The sequence below is a fragment of the Suricata suricatta genome, chromosome 4 (assembly GCF_006229205.1).
Source record: "Suricata suricatta isolate VVHF042 chromosome 4, meerkat_22Aug2017_6uvM2_HiC, whole genome shotgun sequence".
Taxonomy (NCBI): Eukaryota; Metazoa; Chordata; class Mammalia; order Carnivora; family Herpestidae; genus Suricata; species Suricata suricatta.
Window position 1 is genome coordinate 53,703,459 of NC_043703.1, and position 16,196 is coordinate 53,719,654.

Genomic DNA, 16,196 nt, shown 5'->3' on the forward strand with positions numbered 1-16,196 from the left:
AGTGGGTTGAATTAGATGAGAGGAAACCTAAGCTTAGGGAATCTAATTCTTTTACAATGTGCAGTAAGCTTGCCTGCCCTGTACTCCAGAGAGCTAGTACATCTTTCAAGGCCAGTTGCTATATAAACATTCTTTTTGTTGTTGTTTTGTTTTTTGTTATATCAATTAACCAATTTGTTATAGGTTAGCAATGTTTCAAATGGTGGAGCTTCTACTGGTCTTTCAACTCCTTCAGTCTTCTGAAGGCCGGAAGTGGTGTTGTGGGTCCAGGTACCACCCACTAAGGTTTTCATGCAGGAACCACAATGCCAGATCCCCACAGCTCATCTTTTCATCTTGGTTTTGCCACAAAAGGAGCAAGTGTACTTGGAATACTGGCTTATTTCAATCTTCTTCACCATTTCCCTGAGGGAAGTACCATAAGGAGTCCTGTATTCACTGACAATTCCTACTTCTTGGCACGTATAGCCATGTTGCCTCAAACTAGGTTCAAGCCCAGGGAACTAAACATTCTTGAAAAAACAGTCCAGAAAAAAGGAAACACTAGAGACCCTGGGAGAACTCAGCATTCATCTGAAACTTGCATGTAAACATATATTTATATAAGAATAATTAATTGTATAATTGAATTGCTTATGTTTCCATACCAGTGATTTATCTATAGGAATTAGAATGGTTGAGTCTTTGGGCCAGGGTCTCTCCTTTCTTATTTAGGGTTAATATGTCCCTTTGAATCTATTTTCCTAAACTATAGGGTATCAATCCCTTTTCTCATTGACACAGATGTAATCTGGATATATATTGTTACTCCAGTCCTGTTCTTGCCAGTAACTAAAGCCTCCTGTCTCTACAAAATGAACACACTTTCCAGATGTTACCCATTATAAGATTCTACTATATGGAGAGGGCAGTCATGCTTGCAAGTAGTTAAAAATTACCTTACTCTCCTTTGGTATCATCTATCCCCAATGCCAAAAACCACTTTAAAGATCTAGTTTGAGCATAAAATTACTTTCTGCTATTCTTCCTTAATATAGCACTAAGGAAATATATCTTCTATCTATAGATCTTATCTTCATAATACACATTGGCTTGTAGAATCGTAGGCAAAAGTAACACCCAAGATATTAGCAGACAGAGATTCTTGACTTCCTAGATCAATGACAAACATGAGGCTACAGTTGGTGCCTGACATATATATGAAGCACTCAATAAATAGTTGTACCGCCAGGGCTCTGGCAAATAACAGAAACCAGTAAGTCCATTTGTACAAAAGAGGGAATTTATTATAATAACTGTGTCTTCTAGAAACCCACAGGCAGGAATGCAGTCAGTTTTGGGATGCCCACCCTGCCCTTGCTGCTGTTTGCCTTTATGACCTCATTCACTGCTATGCATGCAGTTACTATGTGCCAGGTATTCTGTGTTGTGGCCAGAAATCAATAGGAAACACAAACTGATCAACTTTTTTACAGCATAAGTCCCAGGGCTTATAGTCTAGTAGAGAGACACAAGTCAAGTTATCACACAAGTAAATATAAAACTGCAGGTACGTGGTGCTGAGTGTGTAAAAAGGGAGGGCCTGACCTACTGAGAGAGGTCGGGAAAGGCTTTCCTCAGGGAAGTGATTGCTGAGCAGAGACCCAAGTTTAAGCAGGCAATAACAAGACACAAGGGAAAAGGAAGAATGTTCCAGGTATGAAGAAGAGAAAAGGCCTCCTGGCAGGAGCGAAGAATGGCAAGGAACCAAGACTGGAGCTCCGTGGCTGGAAAGCATCTTAGGTGACCTGCCCAAGATCACCAAAAACCAGGGTCAAGACAGAGGGATTTCAGCCCAGATTTGCACACCTCCTCAGCTATTCCATTCCCCTGCCCAGCCACTCTAACCAGCAAACATCATCTTCTTCCCACTTGAAACTTTTCTTAGGGATAGAGGTCCATCAATTAATGTTTACTCCAAAGAAAAAATCACCAAGTAGAACACGACAAAGAAATGCGAAGGCCTGAACCAAAGAAACCCAAGACCTTGCCAGAGAATCAGTTTGTTGTTTCTTTGCTGAATGTGACCAGTCTGGGGCTGGGAGTTCTTGGGAAAGATCCACATCAATAGTACTCTAAGTGTGGTTCCCTGGACCACAAAAGCAGCAGCAGCATCTCCTGGGAACGTAATAGCACTGCAAATTCTCAAGCCCAACCAGAGACCTGGGGAGTCAGAAACTCTGGGGAGGTGGGGAGGACCCAACAATCTGTATTTTAACAAGCAAGATGCCTGAACACACAGTGGTCGACATCAGTGGTTCCCAAACGTGTCAAACCACATTCATCACCTGTGGAACTTGTTAAAATATTCCTAATATCTACAAAAACCAGAACCTCAGGGTAGGAAGCCATATTCAGATCATCAGCCTGGTTTGGGAGCCACTGGCTGATATCAAATAATAGTGACTGACATGGTGAACAATTAATTTTCAAATGCCATTTTCCCTTTCTACACAATTAACGGTAATAAATACCACAGGCTCTACAAGTCTGACTCAGTACATAAGTTGACTGATACCTTATTTTCACTTGATACCTTTTTTCTTATTTTGATGTTTTTTGATGAATGTCTCCTGTCTCAGTTTCATATCACCACATCCACCAAAATGAGATCTAGTAAGTGCCTACCAAATTCAAACCTTATTATTTTAATTGTAGTCTAAAAATCTGTTTTTGAAAATGTCCCCAAATTTCAAAATATCCAAAAGAAAGCACCCAGCCTTGTAATACAAATCTGTATATAATTCAGAACTTTTCTTTTTCCTGCTTCTGCAAGGGATTAGATGTTCTAAAACAGTGATTCAGCATTGTTTTAAATATACATACAAATAAATATGAGAGGAACTGAGCCAATATTATGTCTAAAAGCAAAATCCACAAATACTTTCCAAGCTGAAAGAATACATCATAGATTCATTTTCAAGCAGTAACATTTTAAAGAATTTTCCCATTTTGGAATTTGTCCATATTCTGTGATTTATGCACCTCATCTGCAAATCATATTGACTGGTCTACTGGTCTACTACTACTTTTGTGTGTTTCCAGACAAAGTAATAATACATGACTTACTTCCTTCAACATATAAAAAGGCCACAGTCCAGTGAGAAAACGACCAAAAAAACCAGTGGTCATTGTAACATAAAAAAAAAAAGGCCCCAATTAATGGTTATCTTTGGATTTGGTGTTTGGGGCCAGCAATCTTTGATTGTGTAAAATCAAAACTCGTGAAGTGGCTGCTGCTCCCATTCCAATAACACAAGGAAGCAATTACAGTAGTTTTTAAAACATAGAAAAGGGAAGAAAATATAACCTTGATTAAATATCTCTGCCTCCTGTGGTATTACAAAGAAATCACTGTGAAATTACATAATAATCATGGATTGTTTCCTATTATATAGTATCGTCTTCAAAGAAAAGAATCATTCAAATATAGAACCATTCTCTCACCTGACAGAATGCTGTTCTGAGACGTTTTTGTGCCTCCACAAGATTATCTGTGTTACATGTGAAAGGTCCAACACTGGGGACCTGCTACTGCCCTGGACAGGCAGCTGCGGACAGGCCAAACTCACAGGTAGGAACCTTCGAAGGAGATCCCCAAGAAGATGTCACCTGGGATGTGGAAGGGGAAGCCCAGGCACCGCCTAGTCCCTCTTAGAGTCTAAAATCCTCTTCAGGCACCTGAACAGAAAGACCCATTGAACTCTGAGGGAATGTTTACAATTTTTTTTTAAACTATAAGTCTTTATATCTTATAAACACCCTGGCACATCTCATGCACCAGCAAAACCAGTAAAAAGATGTATAATACACTGCGGGAGAGTATGGGTAAAAAGACATTCTTATGTAATTGCCAAAGAATAGTTTTCAGAAAGTTGGAAACATTACATAGTAAGCACAGGGCAAAAGATTTCTTTAACTTATTACCAGAGGACCCCAAAGGATGACAAAGAAGATACTGGAAAAGAATGCAGGAGTAAGATTACAAACAAGTCAGACAATTAACGTGCCACAAGGCTAAACAACTGTACCCTCCTTTCTACCAGAAAAAACAAACAAGTCACACTACCAAATATACATCATTTGCAGCTTATCAATACGGTGCAAGATAACATCAGGCTTTACAGAGTCTGGGCCCTAGTCAATCAGTAAAACCAAAAGGGTCAGTTAACCATTAGGTGGATTTGTAGGTACTGCTCTCGTTCAGTGACTTCCCAAACATTTAGTCTTAAGACTCCTTCACACTCTTAAAAATTACGGAGCTCTCTAAGAGCTTTTGTTTATGTGGGTTATATTTATTAATATACATGGCATTAGAAATTAAAATTTAAATATATTGATTCAATTAAAACCAATAAACTACGTATTAACATAAAATAACAGTTTTTAGTCTCTATTTTCTACTTCAAAAACACTGAGTTGAATGTCATCATTTTAAAAGTCTTCCAAATCATTAGCATTTCAAAATAACACTTAATATTGATGACATTAATCCAATAATCACAAGGTTACAAAGAATATTAACAAGCATAACCAAAGATAGCTAGTAAGAGCACTGAGAACAACTGGAGTGAAGCTCTAAAAACTCATGTATGTTTATCATCAAACTACCACTTAAGAAAACACTAGACAACACAAGATAGCCAAGGACACTTCCCAGAAGCTGTCAGAGTAGTGACAGAATCACAGATCATGTAACTTTGGAAAACTCTATACATTCATAAAAGAATGAGTGTGGAAAAGGCAAATAATGAATTAGAATTATGAAAATAGTTTCCATTTCACAGATCCCTGAAAGGGTCTTAGACACCCCCAGAGGTCTTGTGCCACACTTTGAGAACCACTGTTCTTGTGGGCCACTGAAAGGGCATGCAGTAATCTATTTTCCTTATTTCAAGTTCCGATATGTTTTCTAAACATATTTTTAATAAGAATGTCATTTGATAAATAGCCTTTTAAAGGCAATTTGACCTTTGAGCCCAAGACTCCTACAGAAATATTCATAGATACAAACAAACACACACACACACACACACACACACACACTCACAGAATGTGAATCAGTGTAAATGCAGCAGTGTTCGCTGTAGTCTCATTAACATTAGAGAAAAATTGGAAACAAGTTTCCCCACAGGGGAATGATTTAAAAAGTAAAAGCATATATATGCATACATGCATATATTTACATATATACACATAAATATCCATGACATACTGTCAAGTGAAAAAATTTATAAAGCAAGATCTATGATGCTTTTTCTATTTAAAAACAATTTATATGAGCATATTTAGGTATTTGTAAATATGTGTATCTTAAAAGTCTGGAAATACATGCCAAACTGTTAACAGTGGTATCTCTGGGTAATATGAGAATAGTAGAGCAAAACAAACCATATATTTAAAATTTCATATACTACAGGAATATTTGAATGTTTACAATGAGCATATTACTTTTGTCATTAAATAAGAAGAAGAAAAACAAGGTAACTAAGAGACATAGTGACTAGATGCAATGTGGTATCCCAAACTGAATCATCAAAAAGAACATGATGGAAAACTGGTGAAATCCAAATAAAGCCTCTAGTTTAGCTGTACAAATAAAAACATTTAAAAAACATAAATATATATAGACAGTAAACTGCAAATACTTGACCCAGGAGATGGTGGCACTGCCCTCTAACAGCCAGAGATAAAGACGGCCAGAAACCACAAACTGGACACCACACAACCTATGAAAGGTTCTCAGGTGAAGACACTGCAGGTTGTCCTAGGGGTGTACAAAGACACATTTAAGTCAGCTGGTACAGAAAATCAATAGAAGACTGAGAAAATGTTCCAAACACCAGCCACAGCTGGCATTTCATAGGATGCACTGCCATGCAGGGCACACAGGCAAGGGCAACAGCTGTAAAGAACAGAAATTTCACTTTAGGGTCTTTGTTTTTAGGGATTTTTTTTTTCTATATGCTCTTAATACCTACTCACATGTACCGATCTTCTCCTGTCCCAATTTTGAAATAATCATCATTTCCTACACCTCTCCCAAGCCTCCAGTTATGCTAAAAAGAGAAGGTTCTGGAACAAGTCTGCCCTCTGAAGCTCCTGCCTTCACCACAGTTGAAGTGGCTTCTCCTCTCCCACAATGACCATTCAGTCCATTTCAGCCTTGTGTATCAGGGAAATAGTAACTGGACAAAGGAAGTCCACGGGGCAACTTTCAAATGCTTATTAAATACACGACCACCCCCCTGCCCTGGCCTGTTCCTTCAGCGGGACTTTCCTCTCTTCCTCTCCCCGGGAACAGTAGCAGCGCTGAGCTCTATTGCACTTGGCACTGCCATTTTCACATTTCAATGCAGATATGTTGTCCATTTCAGAATTTAAATGTCCATTTTTTAACGGAAGAGAGGAAGCTGATAAGAATAGTAAACAACAACAAACAAGTTGAGCTTTTAAGTGTCCAAAATATATTTCCCCAATATGGCACTTGTGATTTACAAATAAGGTACAAAATGAAATATACAGAACAATCTCAACTATGTTGTCTTGTTTTAAGTTTTCAGTTTATTTACTTTGAAAGAGAAAGAGAAAGAGAGGGGGAGAGTGAGAATCCCAAGCAGGCTCCACACTGTCTGATGCGGGGCTCTAACTCACGGATCGTGAGATCATGACATGAGCCGAAATCAAGAGCCAGAGGCTTAACCAGCTGAGCCCCCCACAGGGACCCCTCAACTATGTTATCTTAACAACTTATAGAAAACTTGTTTGATTGGACAGTTATTATTAATGAATTATTAATTTTAAGGACATGGGGGAGAGGGCCCCTGAGTGGCTCAGATGGTTGAGCTCTGACTCGGTTTCGACACAGGTCATCATCTGTTTTGTGAATTGAACCCCACATTGGGCTCTGCATGTACAGAACCTGCTTAAGATTCTCCCTCTCTGCCCCTCCTCCACTTGCACTGTCTCTCTCACAAAAAAATTAAGATATGGGGGGGGGGCAGGGTTAAGTCCTTACCTTCTAGAGATACATACTAAAAAACATCAGAATAAAAATAAGATGTCTGGGCATTTGCTTCAAAATAATCTTCAGCAGGGTGGGGAGGAATGAGTGATGTTTGGATGAAAATAAGATTGGCCACAGATTAATAAAGTATTAAAGCTGCAAAACAGTTGGGAAGAGGGGTGTCATTACATCACTCTCTACACTTATACATGTTTGACATTTTCCAAAATAAAGGGCTTTTTAAAATACCATAAAAAGAACAATTTTTAAATAATGATGCTTAAACTCTAAAGCTGAGGAACCTAATGAATGAAGAAACTGAGTTAAAAGTCTAGGTTAAAACAGTGGACTAGCCTCTCCTTATGCTTTAAATTCCTTGAAATGATATTTTTAAAAAGAACTGGAGATTTACAACAGGGAAGGAATACAAGATAGGGAGTAATACTGGGGTGCCAGTCGTTATCAGAAACTCCTAAGTTCCTCAAAGTGATTCTCAAAATGTGGTGCTTCAGGCAAGCCTCATCAGCATCCTCTGTAAACTAGTTAGAACCGCAAATTAAGAAGGGAGGGGCCAAGATGGCAGAATAGCATGGAATCTTTTTTGCCTCAGGTCCATGAAATACAGCCACATCAACACTAAACCATCCTGCACACCTAGAGAACTGATCTGAGGACTGACATAACAATCTGCACAACCTGAACCACAGAGCTCAGCAGGTACACGCGCAGAGAGAGGAGCCACGGGGGGCAGGGAGCTGTTTTTGCTTTCAGAGAGAGCACAGAGACGCGGGGGGCGGGGGGGGGTAGGAAAAGCACCCCTCCAGAAGCAGCTGGAGAGAAAGTGGAAAACTGGAAGTGGCCACAGGGACTGAATGAAAGAGGGAGAAAGGAGAGAGTTCAAATTCTGTTAAGACTCTATAAACGAGGAACACAGAGTCTGAACTCCACAGCTCGTTACCTGGCGATCTCTGGTGGGAAGGGTGACTCCCCAGGAGCAGAGTGAAGTCCGGGGGTCCTCAGGTCACACGGGGAAAGGAGGTTCCGCTGCTGGCAGGACACTGGGTAGAGGCTGTGTGGTCACCCCACAGGCAAACCTCACAGCAGACCCTGGAGAACGACCAGCACATTCGCTGGTGCTGGAACAGGACGGAAAGGGGGAAGCCTGCCGCCAGATGTGTTGTGATTTTCTATAATCCCTGAAATGCTGCTGCTACAGGATGGCATGAACTTTTCCTGGGGCAGGCTGGTACCCGCCGCAGTCTCTGTGCATCAGCAGCAGGGTCCTGTGACGGTTCATGGGTGTGGCCGGCACCAGCCATTGTTCCCCCAGAAGGTCTGAGGGGTCAAAGCCGCAGTCCCTCAGAAGTGAGGGGTCGGGAAGAACAGCCGCACCTTAGGTAAAACTCAGGAGGGAGGTGCCACCTGGCAACCTGACGGTTTAGTCACAAACAGTGTAAAAGTAGGAAGAAGTGAATGGAAGCCGGAGACAAAGCACGGTGTGCAATTGCTGATCGGGGAGAACAGCACTGCGCTAGAGAGTGGGTAGCTGACGCCATTTTCACCCCTCCCGCCCATGCGCATACAGATCTACGAGCACAGCAGTCTACCCCAGTGAGCTACACAGCGCCTTCTGGTGGGGACCGGAGCGTTACACTAAGCCCCGCCCAAATGGGCCAACCTCGCTCTTCAGGAACGCCACAAGGCTCTCCACCTGCTTAGTTTAGGGACTATAAATTGCTTCATAATTTGACTCCTAGGGGAAAACGATGTAATTTCAATCATATTTCGGTCTGTTTCGTGGTCCATCTATTCATTTCTTTTTTCTTGAATACAGAAAGAAAAATAATTATTTTTATTTTCAATTTTTACTAAAATATTTTTAATTTTTCTACTATATTTTTTACGTTTTTGTAAATTTTTCAAAATCTATTTTACTTCCATCATTTCATTTTATTCTATTTCATTGTATTCATTTTTTCAAATTTTCAGGTGTTTCCCTCCCCCCTTTAATCTATCAAGCTCTTTTCAATAACCAAACCAAAACATACCTAGGCTCTAGCATCATTTGGTTTTTTATTCTGTTGTTTTTAATTTTATATTTTTGATTTTTTTTTTTACTTTATTAATTCATTTTCTTCCTTCAAAATGATGAAATGAAGCAATTCACTCCAAAAGAAAGAGCAGGAAGAAACAACTGCCAGGGGCTTAATCAACACAGATACAAGCAAGATGTCTGAACCAGAATTCAGAATCACAATAATAAGAATACTAGCTGGAGCTGAAAATACATTAGAATCCCTTTCTGCGGAGATAAAAAAAAAAAAAGTAAAAGCTAGTCAGGATGAAGTAAAAAATGCTGTAACTGAGCTGCAATCTGGAATGGATGCCACAGGAGCAAGAACGAGTAAGGCAGAGCAGTGAATCAGCAATACAGAGGACAAATCTATGGAGAACAATGAAGCAGAAAAAAAGAGGGAGACAAAGACAAAAAAGCACAACTTAAGAATTAGAGAAATCGGTGGCTCATTAAAAAGGAACATCAGAATCATACAGGTCTCAGAAGATGAAGAAAGAGAAAAAGGGCTGTAGAATGGTTATGTGAGCAAATCAGAGTGGAAACTTTCCTAACCTGGGGAAAGACATAGACATCAAAATCCAGGAATCACAGAAGACTCCCATTAGATTCAATAAAAACCAACCATCAACAAAGCATATCATAGTCAAATTCACAAAATACTCAGGCAAGGAAAGAATCATGAAAGCAGCAAGGGAAATAAAGCCCTTAACCTACAAGGGATGACAGATCAGGTTGGCAGCAGACCTATTCACATAGACATGGCAAGCCAGAAAGGAGTGGCTTGATAAATTCAATGTGCAGAATCAGAAAAATATGCAACCAAGAATTCTTTATCCAGCAAGGCTGTCATTCAAAAAGGACAGATTAAAAGTTTCCAGACAGGGGTGCCTGGGTGTCGGGTAAGCGGCCGACAGGCTCAGGTCATGATCTCACGGCCTGGAGCCTGTCTTCAGATCCTGTGACTCCTTCTCTCTCTGACCCTCCCCTGCTCACACTGTCTCTCTCTCTCTCTCAAAAATAAATAAAAACATTAAAACAAAAATTTTTTTTTAAGTTTCCAGACAAAAATTGAAAAGAGTTCATGATCATTAAACCAGCCTCGTAAGAAATTTTAAGGGGGAATCTTTGAAGTGAGTAAAGATGAAAAAATACATACATACATGCATACATACATACATACATATGTACCAAAAGCAACAAAGACTAGAAAGGACCAGAGAATACCATGAGAAACTCCAACTCCAGCAACATAATGGCAATAAAGTCATACGTTTCAGTACTCATTCTAAATGTCAATGGACTAAATGTTCTGATCAAAAGACACAGGGTAACAGAATGGATAAGAAAATGAGATCCATCTATATGCTGTTTACAAGAGACACATGTTAAAGACCTAAAGACACCTTCAGATTGAAAGTAAGGGGATGGAGGACCATCTGTCATGCTAATGGTCGACAAAAGAAAGTTGGAGTAGCCATACTAATAACAGACAATCTAGATTTTTAAATTAAGACTGTAACAAGAGATGAAGAAGGGCATTATATCATAATTAAGGGGTCTATCCACCAAGAAGACCTAACAATTATAAACATTTGTCATCCAAATGTGAAAGTACCCAAATATATAAAACAATCACAAACATAAAGAAGCTCATTGATAATAATACCATAATAGTAGGAGACTTCAACACCCCACTTACAGCAATGGACAGATCACCCAAATAGAAAATCAACAAAGAAATAATGGCTTTAGTGACACACTGGATCAGTTGGACTTAACAGATATATTCAGAACATTTCATTCTAAAGCAGTGGAATACGCATTCTTCTCCAGTGCACATGGAACATTCTCCAAAACAGATCACACACTTGGACACAAATCAGCCCTCAACAAGTACAAAAAGATGGGAATTATACCGTGCCTATTTTCAGACCACAATGCTATGAATCTCGAAATCAAACACATGAAAAAATTAGGAAATATAACAAATACTTGGAGACTAAACAACATCCTACTAAAGAAGGAATGGACTAACCAAGAAGTTAAAGAGGAAATTAAAAAGTACATGGAAGCCAATGAAAATGATGACACCACAGCACAAAACTCTGGGATGCAGCAAAGGCAGTCATCAGAGGGAAGTACATAGCAATCCAGGCCTTCCTAAAGGAGGAAGAAAGTTCTCAGAAACACAACCAAACCTTACACCTTAAAAAGCTTGAAAAAGAACAGGAAATAAAACTCCAAACAAGCAGAAGACATAAAATAATAAAGATTAGAACAGAAATCAATGCTATCGAAACAAAAACAAAAACAAAAGGGCAGTAGAACAGATCAATGAAACCAGAAACTGGCTCTTTGAAAGAATTAATAAAATTGGTAAACTCCCAGCCAGTATGATCAAAAACAAAAAGGAAAGGACCCAAATAAAATCAAGAATGAAAGACGAGAGATCACAACCAAGATAGCAGAAATACAAACAATAATGAGATAATATTATGAGCAATTATACGCCAATAAAATGGGCAATCTGGGAGAAATGGACAAATTCCTAAAAACATATAAACTACCAAAACTGAAACAGGAAGAAATAGAAAATTTGAAGAGACCCATAACCAGTAAAGAAATCAAATTACTTATCAAAAATCTCCCAAAAAACAAGACTCCAGGGCCAGATGGCTTTCCAGGGAAATTTTACCAAACATTTATTTTTTTTTAATATTTTTTAACATTTTGTCTATTTTTGACAGAGAGAGACAGAAACAGAGAGACAGCGTGAGCAAGGGAGGGTCAGAAAGAGAGGGAGACACAGAATCCAAAGACAGTCTCCAAGCTCTCAGCTAGCTGTCGTCAGCACAGAGCCCAATGCAGGGCTCAAACCCATGAACCGTAAGATCATGACCTAAGCTGAAGTCAGACGCTTAAGCAACTGAGCCACCCAGGGGCCCGCTACCAAACATTTAAAGAACAGTTACCATCTATTCTTTTGAAGCTCTTCCAAAAAATAGAAAGGGAAGGAAAACTTCCAAAATCTTTCTATGAAACCAGCATTACCTTGATTCCAAAACCAGACAAAGACCCCACTAAAAAGAAGAACTACAGACCAATTTCCCTGATGAACATGGAAGCAAAAATCCTCAACAAGATATTAACCAACCGGATCCAACAATACATTACAAAAATTATTCACTACAATCAAGTAGGATTTATACCTGGGATGCAGGGCTGGTTCAATATCCACAAAACAATGTGATGCATCATATTAATAAAAGAAATGACAAGAACCACATGATCCTCTCAATAGATGCAGAGAAAACATTTGACAAAATGCAGCATACTTTCTTGATTAAAAACCCTCAAGAAAGTAGGGATAGAAGAATCATACCTTGAGATCATAAAAGGCATATATGAAAGACCCAACAATAATATCATCCTCAATGGGGAAAAACTGAGAGCTTTCCCCCAAGGCAGGAACAAAACAGTCCACTCTCGCCACTGTTATTTGACTAGTATTGGAAGTCTTAGCCTCAGCAATCAGCCAACACAAAGAAATAAAAGGCATCCAAATCAGCAAGGAAGAGGTCAAACTTTCACTCTTCACAGATTACATGATACTATATACGGAAAACCCAAAGATTCCACCAAAAATCTGCTAGAACTGATCCATGGATTCCGCCAAGTCTCAGGATATAAAATCAATGCACAGAAATCAGTTGCATTTCTATACACCAATAATAAAGCAACAGAAAGAGAAATCAGGGAATCAATTCCATTTATAATTGCACCAAAACCCACAAAATACCAAGGAATAAATCTAACCAAAGAGGTGAAAAATCTATACACTGAAAACAATAAAAAAACGTATGAAAGAAATCGTAGAAGACACACAAAAAAGAAAAACTATTCCATGCTCCTGGATAGGAAGAACAAATATTGTTAAAATGTCAATACTATCCAAAGCAACCTACATATTCAATGCAATACCATCAAAATGACATCAGCATTTTTCATAGAGCTAGAACAAACAATCCTAAAATTTGTATGGAACCAGAAGAGACCCCGAATAGCTAAAGCAATCTTGAAAAAGAAAACTAAAGCTGCAGGCATCACAATCCTGGACTTTAAGCTGTATTACAAAGCTGTAATCATTAAGACAGTATGGTACTAGCACAAAAACAGACACTCAGATCAATGGAACAAATAGAGAACCCAGAAATGGACACACAAAGTATGGCCAACTAAACTTTGACAAAACAGAAAAGAATATCCGATGGAATAAAGACTGTCTCTTTGGCATGTGGTACTGGAAAAATTGAACAGGGACATGCAGAAAAATGAACCCGGACCACTTTCTTACACCACACACAAAAATAAACTCAAAATGGATGTAAGACCTAAATGTATGATAGGAAGCCATCAAAATCCTAGAGGAGAAAGCAGGCAAAAACTTCTTTGACCGTGGCTGCAGCAACTTCTTACTCAACACGTCTCTAGAGGCAAGGAAAACCAAAGCAAAAATGAACTATTGGGACTTCATCAAAATAAAAAGCTTCTGCACAGAGAAGGAAACAATCAAGAAAACGAAAAGGCCACCATTGGAATGCGAGAAGAGATTTGCAAACGACATATTAGATGAGTTAGTATCCAAAATCTATAAAGAACTTATCAAACTCAACACCCAAAAAACCAAATAATCCAGTGAAGAAATGTGCCAAAGACATGAATAGACACTTCTCCAAAGACACTGACACATGAAAAAATGCTCAACATCACTCATCATCAGGGAAATACAAATCAAAACCACATTGAGATACCACTTCACACCTCTCAGAATGACTAACATTAACAACTCAGGCAACAACAGATGTTGGCAAGGATGCGGAGAAAGAGGATCTCTTTTGCACTGCTGGTGGGAAAGACTTGTGCAGCCACTCTGGAAAACAGTATGGAGGTTCCTCAGAAAACTAAAAATAGAATACCCTATCACCCAGCAACTGCACTACTAGGTATTTATCTAAGGGACATAGGTATGCTGTTTTGAAGGGGCACATGCACCCCAATGTTTATAGCAGCACTATAGACAATAGCCAAAGTATGGAAAGAGCCCAGATGTCCATCGATGGATGAATGGATAAAGAAGATGTGGCGCACGCACACACACACACACACACACACACACACACACACACACAGGAGTATTACTCGGCAGTGAGAATGAATGAAATCTTGCCATTTGCAGCTACATGGATGGAACTAGAGGGTATTATGCTAAGTGAAATTAGTCAGAGAAAAATAAGTATCATATGTCTTCACTCCTATCAGGACTTTAAGATACAAAACAGATACACCTAAGGGAAGGAAAGCAAAAATAATTAAAAAAAAAACAGGGAGAGGGATAAAACATAAGAGACTCTTAAATACAGAGAACAGAGGGTTACTGGAGGGATTGTGGGAGGGGGGAAGAGCTAATGGGCAAGGGGCATTAAGGAATCTACTCCTGAAATCATTGTTGCACTACATGCTAACTAACTTGGATATAAATTTTAATAAATAAATAAATAAACAAACAGGAAAGAAAAAAATGCAAATTCACAGGCCACATCCCAACCTCCTTAATTATAATCTTTAGAGGTGGGGACCTGAAATCTGGATTTAAGAAGCCCTCCGGGTGATTCTCATGCCCACTGAAGTTTGAGAACCACTGTAAAGCTGAGCAGACTAACAAAAAACAAGAGACAAGGGCCTCAGCCCAAATCAGCCCTGGGGACACCAATAGAAAAGGTAAAAGCAATTTCAAGGAGACTCTAAACTGAATCAACAAGTGACGGAAAGGTGGGGGCCTCCACCTGTGACTGTCAAGTCTGAACCTTGCCCGCCTCCAAAACCAAGTGTTTGGAGGCAGTGGGAGAGCTCGGCCCCAGAGAGAAGAGCTCTATTCTCAGAAGGAAGGCAGTTTTATTTTGGCAAAGAGATGGGGGTGAAGATGAGACAAGAACCCAGATCTCCTGCCCACTCCCCATCCATGTATTCTAAAAAGTCCGCATGAACAAGCCCCCTTTTCTAGGTCAAAAGTCTTTTGGCAAAAAGGTGGCTTCTACCAATGTGGGGAAAATCCACACCCAACTACCAATACATTCATCAAGTAAATCTTTCATATGTAAGAGTGATCCTTTAAAGACAACAAATAGCGGTAAACATAATTAGTAAACTGAACAAATTAAAATAGTTGATAGAAGGGACAAGAGTAATTAAAGGAATAGAAAATAAAGTGAAAATTCTAATTGCTATCCCCAGAAACAGAAGGGTACTCAGTCTATGAGAAAAGCAGTAAGAACAAGAAAGCAATTTTCAATATTTAAAAACAAATTACTAAACTTAAAAGCTAAAATACTAATGTCATGGACATGTCTGAAGAGGGAATCAGTGACCTGGAAAATAACATCTGAAGAAGTCTTCCAGAATGGAACAAAAAGACCAAGACAAAATATAAATGTCCAATGACAGAAGATGAAGGCAGGAGGTCCCACACTTACTTGGTAAGAGTTGCAGAAAAACGAAACAGATAAAATGGAAAGAAAGTCACTAAAGATGTCATTCTAGAGCTGCCCTCAGTGCCAAGAATGGTCCAATTCTGCAGAGTGAAAGGACCACGGGGTATGAGGAATGTCCCACATACCCAGACACATACGGGTGAAATTTTAGGACTCAAAGCATAAAAAGAAAATCCTAAAAGTTTTCCAGTGTCAGAATAGCAGAAAACTCAATTTTTAAAAAATTCAAATAGAGGATTCAACATTTAATGACTTAAAGGTGTACTGTAGTACACCAAAAAACTCAGCCTGGGATGAAAAGAAGGCAGTGAGAAGGAAACAGTAAAACTTACAGTTGTCTAAATAACTACACATACTGTTAAGACACACACAAACACACACCAAGATATTAGAGATTAATCTGAAACAAATCCTGCATGATCACACCAGGAGAAGAGGTACAATTCTGAACTATATCAAAAAGAAGCACTTTCCGTGAATCCAAACACACACAGTGGCCATATCTATATTAATATTCCAAACATTC

At 39.1% G+C, this 16,196-nt stretch overlaps 1 pseudogene; it reads right to left on the reverse strand.

Annotated features, from left to right (window-relative positions):
• Positions 1-211: 211 nt before the first annotated feature.
• LOC115290577 lies at positions 212-8,364 on the reverse strand (annotated as a pseudogene).
• Positions 8,365-16,196: the final 7,832 nt, after the last annotated feature.